We start from the raw sequence: 8,169 nt of genomic DNA, 5'->3' as shown, positions 1-8,169 counted from the left end.
CATTTAAGTTCTTCCAATGTCCTTTGTATGGCTGCAAAAATTGAAAAAAATGACTGTTTGAGACTTTCAAATTTTCAGTCAAGCAAGGAAGCAAGCACCTACCTTTTTCTCTTGTGTTTGCTTGAATCTAGAAACCAGGCCCACACCATATATCTTATTATCTTTATACTAAGCACACCCATCAGCTGGAGAAACCACTTGGCTTCTCAAGATGTATTGTTTTGTTTAGGACTTTAACTTAACCATGGTTATCATTATGTCAACTGTGAAGTCACCATGTATTATGTATTAATATTACATAATTTTCAACTTGCAAAGAACTCAGTCCTGTACTTAAAACCCTAGGTCATATCCCCAAACCATGTTATATAGTCTACCTCTTAGGTATCATTATTTCAGGTAACTCCACCAGAAAACACTCACAGATATCCTTAAAGCCAAATAGATAGTCTTTATGCTTACTGGCTGGCAGCTCCATGGAGAACTCATGCAGTTCTGACCCTTGCCATTCTTTTTTTTTTTTTTTTTTTTTTTTTGAGACAGAGTTTCCCTGTGTAGCCCCGGCTGTCCTGGAACTCACTCTGTAGACCAGGCTGGTCTTGATCTCAAAAATTTGCCTGCCTCTGCCTCTCAAGTTCTGGGATTAAAGTCATGCACCACCATGCCCAGCAGACCCTTTATATGCACAAAAGCCACATAGTGGATTGACACATTTCAATCATCAAGAACAGTTAGCAGTAAATGGATGTACAAAAGCCAAGAAAAAAAAGTTAATACATTCAAAGACTTTCCTAGAACTATGAACTGTAAGTATTCGTTCTTGTCTGATAGGTGTTGGGGGGTCTATGAGCTAGGTTCTTAGGTCATAATGCTGTCTATAACATGGCATCAGTTGTTCTAAGTTCCAGGGACCTGTTACACTATTGCTTATATTGAACAACGTATCAGTTGTGTTAAAAGAGGAGGAAGAAACCATACTGCAATTTGAGGAGATGCAACTTAATAAGAACTCCTAAACTAATACAAAGGTCCAAATCAACAGATCCTTGGTTGAAAAATAGTGGGCATTCCAAGGAACACAGAAAATATAGACATAGGAATGGCTGCTATTCCTATGCCTGTGATCTTGACTTCAGTGAAGGGCATGCTTTGAGGCTTACTGTATATCAGAATCATGGAGGTGCTGTATTGATTCAAGACCCTGGAGTGCAAGTGAGGCTCTCCATAAAAGTCTGCTGCCAGGGTACACATGGAGTGACTTGGAAGTGGTTGATAGAGATGTGAACTTTCCAAAAGAACATTGATAATATGGGCCTAGGGGAAACCTTTGTGTGCAGGAACCAAACACCACAAAACCCACAAATTCTATGATCCAACCAGAGAACACTGGCACTAGGGAGAGAGACCTTTATCCTCTAATGTCTGTCCAAGAGCCTCAGCTAGTAATTCAAAGACCCATGTTTATTTCATAAAGTGTGCAATGAAAATTGACAGTGGGAATTGATACATATGTAATCACTGAAGACATATTAGTAGATACACACATACTAAGAAGTAGGAAGTAAATTTTACAGAATATTCAATTGATCTCTGTGGTGATGTTCAGAGACTCAGTGGTCTATGGAAGTTCCAGAATCATATTCTTTAAGCTAGAAGAGCAGTTTCTGGACATTATATCACTGAGCATAATATTTGATAGGCCTCTTTATACTTTCTTTTGGCTCATAATTCTAATTTAACATATATACTGACTTGTGGTATTTGAAGTAATTCTCTTATAAAAAGGCTCAATAACAACTATGGCTTCTCAGGGAAACAAAGAGGTAAGCAAAGCTTTGATCAAAGTGTATCCATCACCTGGCCAAAGAAAAATATAGATTTGTGAGTTTCTATTTAAAGAGTTTTTATCTATTTACAACATGAATTTTTCAATGCCTCGCAGTGCTGTAACACACACATACAGGAAGCTCACCAAAACCAGGTATCTTCTCTGGAAGAACATTATAAGCTCACCAAAACCAGATATCTTCTCTGGAAGAACATTATAAACTGCATTCATTTACTGTCAGCACATAAAAATTCAGTGTTGCACTGAGGAGATCATTTTAAACATCAAATTGATGAACAAAAATATGCATAAAAATTCTAAAGCCATGACACCAAATAAATCACAGAGAAAAAGCTCTTTACAATACAAGGACTGAAGAGACTTCTCAACATCTCATTCACCCTTGGCCAGTAATGTTTATGTTCACTGACTCCAAGATATTTTTAATTAAATTATTATTTATTTATATTCCAAATGTTGTTCCACTTCCTGGTCCTTCTTCCTAAGTTCTTCATCCCATCTCCTCTTTGCTTCTGAGAGGGTGCTCCCCCACTCTACCACCCCCACCTCACTCCTATGAGCATCCCCCTTCCCTGGGGCATCAAGTTTCTTTAGAATTAAGTGCATCCTCTCCCACTAAGTTCATACAAGGAAATCCTCTGCTATATATGTGCCAGGGGAGGGGTGGCATTGACCAGTCCATGTATGCTCTTTGATTAGTGGCTTAGTCTCTGGGAGCTCTGAGGGGTATGGATTAGTTGATAACTGTTGTTCTTCTTATGGGTTGCAATCCCCTTCACCTCTGTCAATCCTTTCCCTAACCCTTCCATAGGGGTCCTCGACCTCAGTCCAATGGTTAACTATAAGTATCAGCATCTGTCTCAGTCAGCTGCGGTAGAGCCACTTAGAGGACAGCTATGTCCTCTCTGCAAGCACAACATGGCATCAGTAATAGTGTCAGGGTTTGGTGCCTGTGCATGAGATAGATCCCAAGTTGGGCCAGTCACTGGATGGCCTTTCCTTCAGTCTCTGTTCCATTTTTGTTCCTGCATTTGACTCCAAGATTTTGCTGATCTGCTTTTCATGTCTGGACCCAATGGTAAACATCACAGAAGCATTAATTTTGAGATTATTTTAGGAGGTAGGGGGATTCTTAAATGCTAACGTCAACAATCTTAAAGCTATCTGTGGAGTCAAGTGGAAATCTTTGAATTTAAATGTTTTGCAGACCAAAAAAGAGAAAGACTCTAAAGATAGCCAATTCAGTAGTGAGAGCTCTTTCCCACTTGGATTTGTTAATTTAGCAGCTCCACTGATACATACAGAGAATCACGATGCAGCTTCTAAGATTTGAGAACGAAGAAAGCCCTCTTTTCAAATAAATGTTCTCCTTTTGAGAATCAAATTTTAGTTTGCTGCAGATCCATGGTGGAGAGCAAATTCCCATACCCCGGGGAAGGGGCATGCTCATGGGAGTGAAGTGAGGATGGGAGGGTGGAGAAGCACCCCCTCAGAAGCAAATGACTAGGTGGATAGAATGCCTATCTTAGAAGATGTACTGCTATCACACAATATAACACACAGTGTTCTATATAAAATAGAAGTACTGCCCATCATTTTGGTGACATTGATTCTAGCATCAAGGCTCAGGCATCTAGTGAGGGCCATCATGATTCATTATCCATGGGGAAAGGGAAAAGGGAAAAGGGAAAAGGGAAGAGAACCTAAAAGATAAAATACAGTTAACAGCTTCAAGTCTTCTCATCGTTGAACCAACCTACTCAAGAAAGAGCATCCCTCCAGACCTCATTACCTCACATGGTGGTGCTGGGAGATGAATTTGTTTGCACATTCTGGTGACACACCCAGAGTGTATGAGAGGCTGAGCTCCCCACATAAAATGTTACACGGCCTACCTCGGCGCTCTGGCTCTACCAATGGGCATATACATTAATATATTGGATAGTTTTACATCATTGTGACAAACTAATAAAAAACTTGTGGCTAATGCTGGCTCTGAATTTCAAAGGATTTAGGTTCCTGAAAGTATAGAATGTATAACAGAAGGTCTCAGTTTGTGTGATAGAGGCTGTTGACATCATGGTGAACCAGGCAGCACAGAGAGTAAAATAGTAAGCCATTTCAGAATAATAAAACCCCAAAATAAACAGCAGGCAAACTATATTTTCTAGGTAGATCCTAATACCCAAGAGTTCCAAAACCACATCAGGCTGAGAAACAAGTATTGAAAACTTGAGCCTATAGGGCTATTGAAGATTTAGTCAATAATATTCCATCCCTTGTTCCCAATGGTATCCAATATACCCCACCTTGTTCTCTTTCAAATTCATGGCCTCTTTTTATTATTTGTTATTATATGCTTATATATTTCTAAATCCAATATTATATGCCTGAATAATGTTACTTGGATGTATCAGACAACTAAGAAGTGCTGAAAATAGGAGAAAGAGTGTTTCTTAGAAAATAACAGGCCAATTGGTTATCTCACACTAAATTGTCAGTCCTGAAAAGATACATCCAAGTAACATACAGGGCCTACACACTTAAAGAAAATTGACTCTTCCTCTCCCAACAGTCACTAATTACTAATAATTCTCCCACTAGGGTAGGGATTCATGCCAACCTCTCCTCTCCATGTTGTGATTTTTGTTTGGCTTGAGCTTCTACAGGCTTTGTATATGCTTTCCCAACCATTGTGAGTTAATATGTGCCTCTGCCCTGTTGTGTCTAAAAACATTGTTTTCTTGGAGAAATCTACCACTTCTTCCTTTCTTTATTTTAAAGATTTATTTTACTTATATGAGTACATTGTAGCTGTCTTCAGACACATCAGAAGAGGGCATCCGATCCCGTTACAGATGATTATGAGTCACCATGTGGTTGCTGGAAATTGAACTCAGGACCTCTGAAAGAGCAGTCAGTGCTTTTAACTGCTGAGCCATCTCTCCAGGCTACTTCGTGTTTTCTTTCATGACAGTTTCTAAGCATTAGAAGGAAGGAATATGATACAGGTCTCCCATTTAGAACAGAGCATTCTACAGTCTCTCATTCTCTGCTACTTGACCAGTTTTGGGTCTCTATATTAATCACCATCTCCTGCAAGAAGAAGCTTCTCTGATGAAGGCTAAGAGATGAACAAATTTTCAGGCACAATGATAATACATTAGAAGTTTATATAATACTATGTCCATTTAACAAAATAATAATGGTAGTTTCTTCTTTATGGACTACTACCCCTATAGCCACAGGTTGTAATAATGGCACCAGGTATTGCTTTTAAATGGTAGAGCATAACTTAACACTACACACCATTCAAAAAAAAAAAACCATAAAGAAACCTGCTACTGTAGTAACTATATATATATATATATATGTATATATATATATATATATATATATATATATATATACATATATATATGATTCATTAATGGAGTTATACTATAGCAGGGTGATAATGTTCTTCCCTACTATACATCACAGATTAAACAATAAAAAGTCCAGTGACAGGAATTTGTTACCATTACCTCATTTTGAATTGTTGGTCAGGGAGGCCTCAGAGACCAAACACCACAGAATAACACCAAAACTCTTCATTTCTTTCCAGAATTTGATTATAAGACCCTATTATCAAAAACACTAGATAACTATATCACAGATTAGGGAGAAATCAAGCTGGTACTGAACTTGAAGGTTCTTCCTTTACTGACCAGCTTTTATAGTGCTAGAAGGTGCTATGCCTGCTACCAACAGAGAAAAGTAATTATCAATCTTACCTGCTGTTCAAGATAGAGTAATGACTAACCTGGCAAGATATGTCCACTTGTACAATAATGGCATGAGTATCATGGGAGCAGCCAACCACTTTTGGATTGGATTTAAATATTTAATTCTTGTCTCTGCTCATTAACAGTTGTGGTGACAGCATAAGCTCTGGTGTTATGGTCTTACTTGTTCCTGCCTGTAACCTTCTGAGAACAGCTTACTGCTGGTGTTGTTAATAGTGTTCTGGTCTTCTGAGCTTCCACTCAATCACCTATTAAGTCATGATTCCAGCATTCAATGCTTCTCCAGTCTTCATCTCCAAAATCTTGCAAATTTCACCTTCAAAGTTCGTTCCAATGATCTCAGTAACATGGTGAGATCTAGTCTCAGTGATGACCCATTGCTTTATGTGCCAATTGCCTGTTATTATTTTATTGCTGTGACCAAATGTCTACTGGAAAACAATGTAAAAGAAGAATGATTTATTTTGGCTCAGAGAGGCATGGCAGAGGAGCAGGAGTGTATGTCAGAGGCCAGGAAGCAGAAAGCCTGATACAGGAAGCTTTCGAAACTAATATAACCCCAATAACCTGTGCCCAGTGACCTACTACTGAGATACAGTTGACATCCCATGGGGAGGGACATTTCAGGTTTAAAACATAGAAGAAATATATCAGAAGCCAAAAGAGATCTAAGTCCAGGAAAAACAGGTTTGCAGAGTGTGTGTTGAGTTGCTAGAGTAGGCAACTAGGCTTTCTATAATATAAACCCTTACTTCCTCAGCTAATGCCCAGGTTCTCCTAGGGACATCCTTAAAAGATGACAAAGAAAAGCCCTTTAAGGTGAGGCACAGTGGGTAACATTAGGCTCTAAGTTTTGCACAAGGCCTCATATGTCAGTGGGTCAGGTTCCAAGCAGCCAGACTTTGATTTTTAAACAGAAGAAGTTTATTTCTTTGGTTGGTTGGTTGGTTGGTTGGTTGGTTGGTTGGTTGGTTGGTTGGTTGGTTGGCTGGTGTTTGTTTGTTTTGGCCTATTGGTCTCTACAGATCAGAAAGCTCAGCTTATGAACCAGGAATGATGGACTTTTCTGTCAGAGCTGAGAAGACAAGCTGGATGGCTCTGGTTGCTGCTGCTGACATGCTAAAAGTTCTAGAATCTTATGAAGTAAAAACCTTAAGTGGCATCTGGAGGGGTCCTGAAGTGATATTGTGATGGGCTGAAGGACAGACTGGCATAGCTTGGAGGTCAAGAGGATCTCAATGGTGGGAGGTAGTCATTAATGTTGATAAAAATGATTGTCCTTTATGAGACAATATCACCTGGAGTCTAATGACCTTTACTCTAGAAGATGACAGAAGGTTATGTAAGCATAAACCAAAGATACAGAGCAGAATTAAAAACAAGAATAGATTTATAAAAGATATGAAAAATCAAAGCCATTCAGAAAGGCTACTTTGGGCTTGCCCCAGCCAAGAGATCTATAGTAAAATTTTATTCAGATTTTAGAATTGTCTAGTACTTTCTTTAACTTTGGGGTGATTTTTTTTCTGAAATATTGATCCAGAAACAATAGGCTTCACTAAAGAAGGTGCATTTGCCTCCATGTCCATGGGACAATATCCAGGACCCTCCAGTTACCTAGGATTTCTATTAGAAAGCTGAGACTTTGTCGGGCTTCTCTAACGTTTCCTTTTGGATGGATTATAGGTTTAGCGAGAGATTTCTGACATTCATTTGTATAGCAGAGATTCAAACTACAACCTAAGAGAGATCTCAAATCTCTCCATTCTGGGACTATATTGTTTATGGCCAGTATTCCAAAACTAGAAATGCCTGACATTCCTCAGGTTTTGTTTTGTTACATTTGAATCAAGAACACAAAGCAAGGCATTTCCTCTTTAGAAAAAAAAGCCTAGAAGATAAAAAGCATTAGAAGATAGGAACTCTGACATTTTAATAGCCTGAGCACAGGGAAGAGAAATCACCAATGGCCTGCTGCTTATGAGTAAATATATTAGTCTTATATAGATTATAATAGTTTGTCCCCTAAAGATTTACTTCAGTATTTGGTCCCTGATTCCTACTTTGATGGTCTGTCAATAGATTGATGTAATAGACTAGACTAGAGGGAACCTGGAGTCTCTGGGACATTGAATCCTTTTTGTCTAAGACCATGGAAGTAGTCCTCTCTACACAGAGGTTGTGGAATATTAGCAAGATTGTGAGGAACATGGCAGGTCAAAATATGAAATATCAAAATTAAATGGGAAAAGCCACACCTGGTTGCAGATAAGCTCACAGCTAGTTACAGTTCTTGGAATGCTGATGACCTCTTCTGTTACTACACAGTTAAAGTATTTAAAGGAAAATTGGAGGTTTGTGGTTATATTAGTATTACTTTGGATCACCTGGAATGGGAGTTATAGATAGTTGTGAACTTCCATGTGAGTCCTGGGAACAGAAACCAGGGTTTCGGCCAGAGTAATCGAACCCCCTGATCCATCTCTCCAGACCCTAGATTATCTCTTTCAAGCTTCCTAGGAGTTGTGGGTG

This window comes from Mus caroli, unplaced genomic scaffold (genome assembly GCF_978045245.1).
Source record: "Mus caroli unplaced genomic scaffold, Mus_caroli_1 scaffold_6, whole genome shotgun sequence".
Taxonomy (NCBI): domain Eukaryota; kingdom Metazoa; phylum Chordata; class Mammalia; order Rodentia; family Muridae; genus Mus; species Mus caroli.
Note: the sequence above shows the minus strand (reverse complement) of the source record.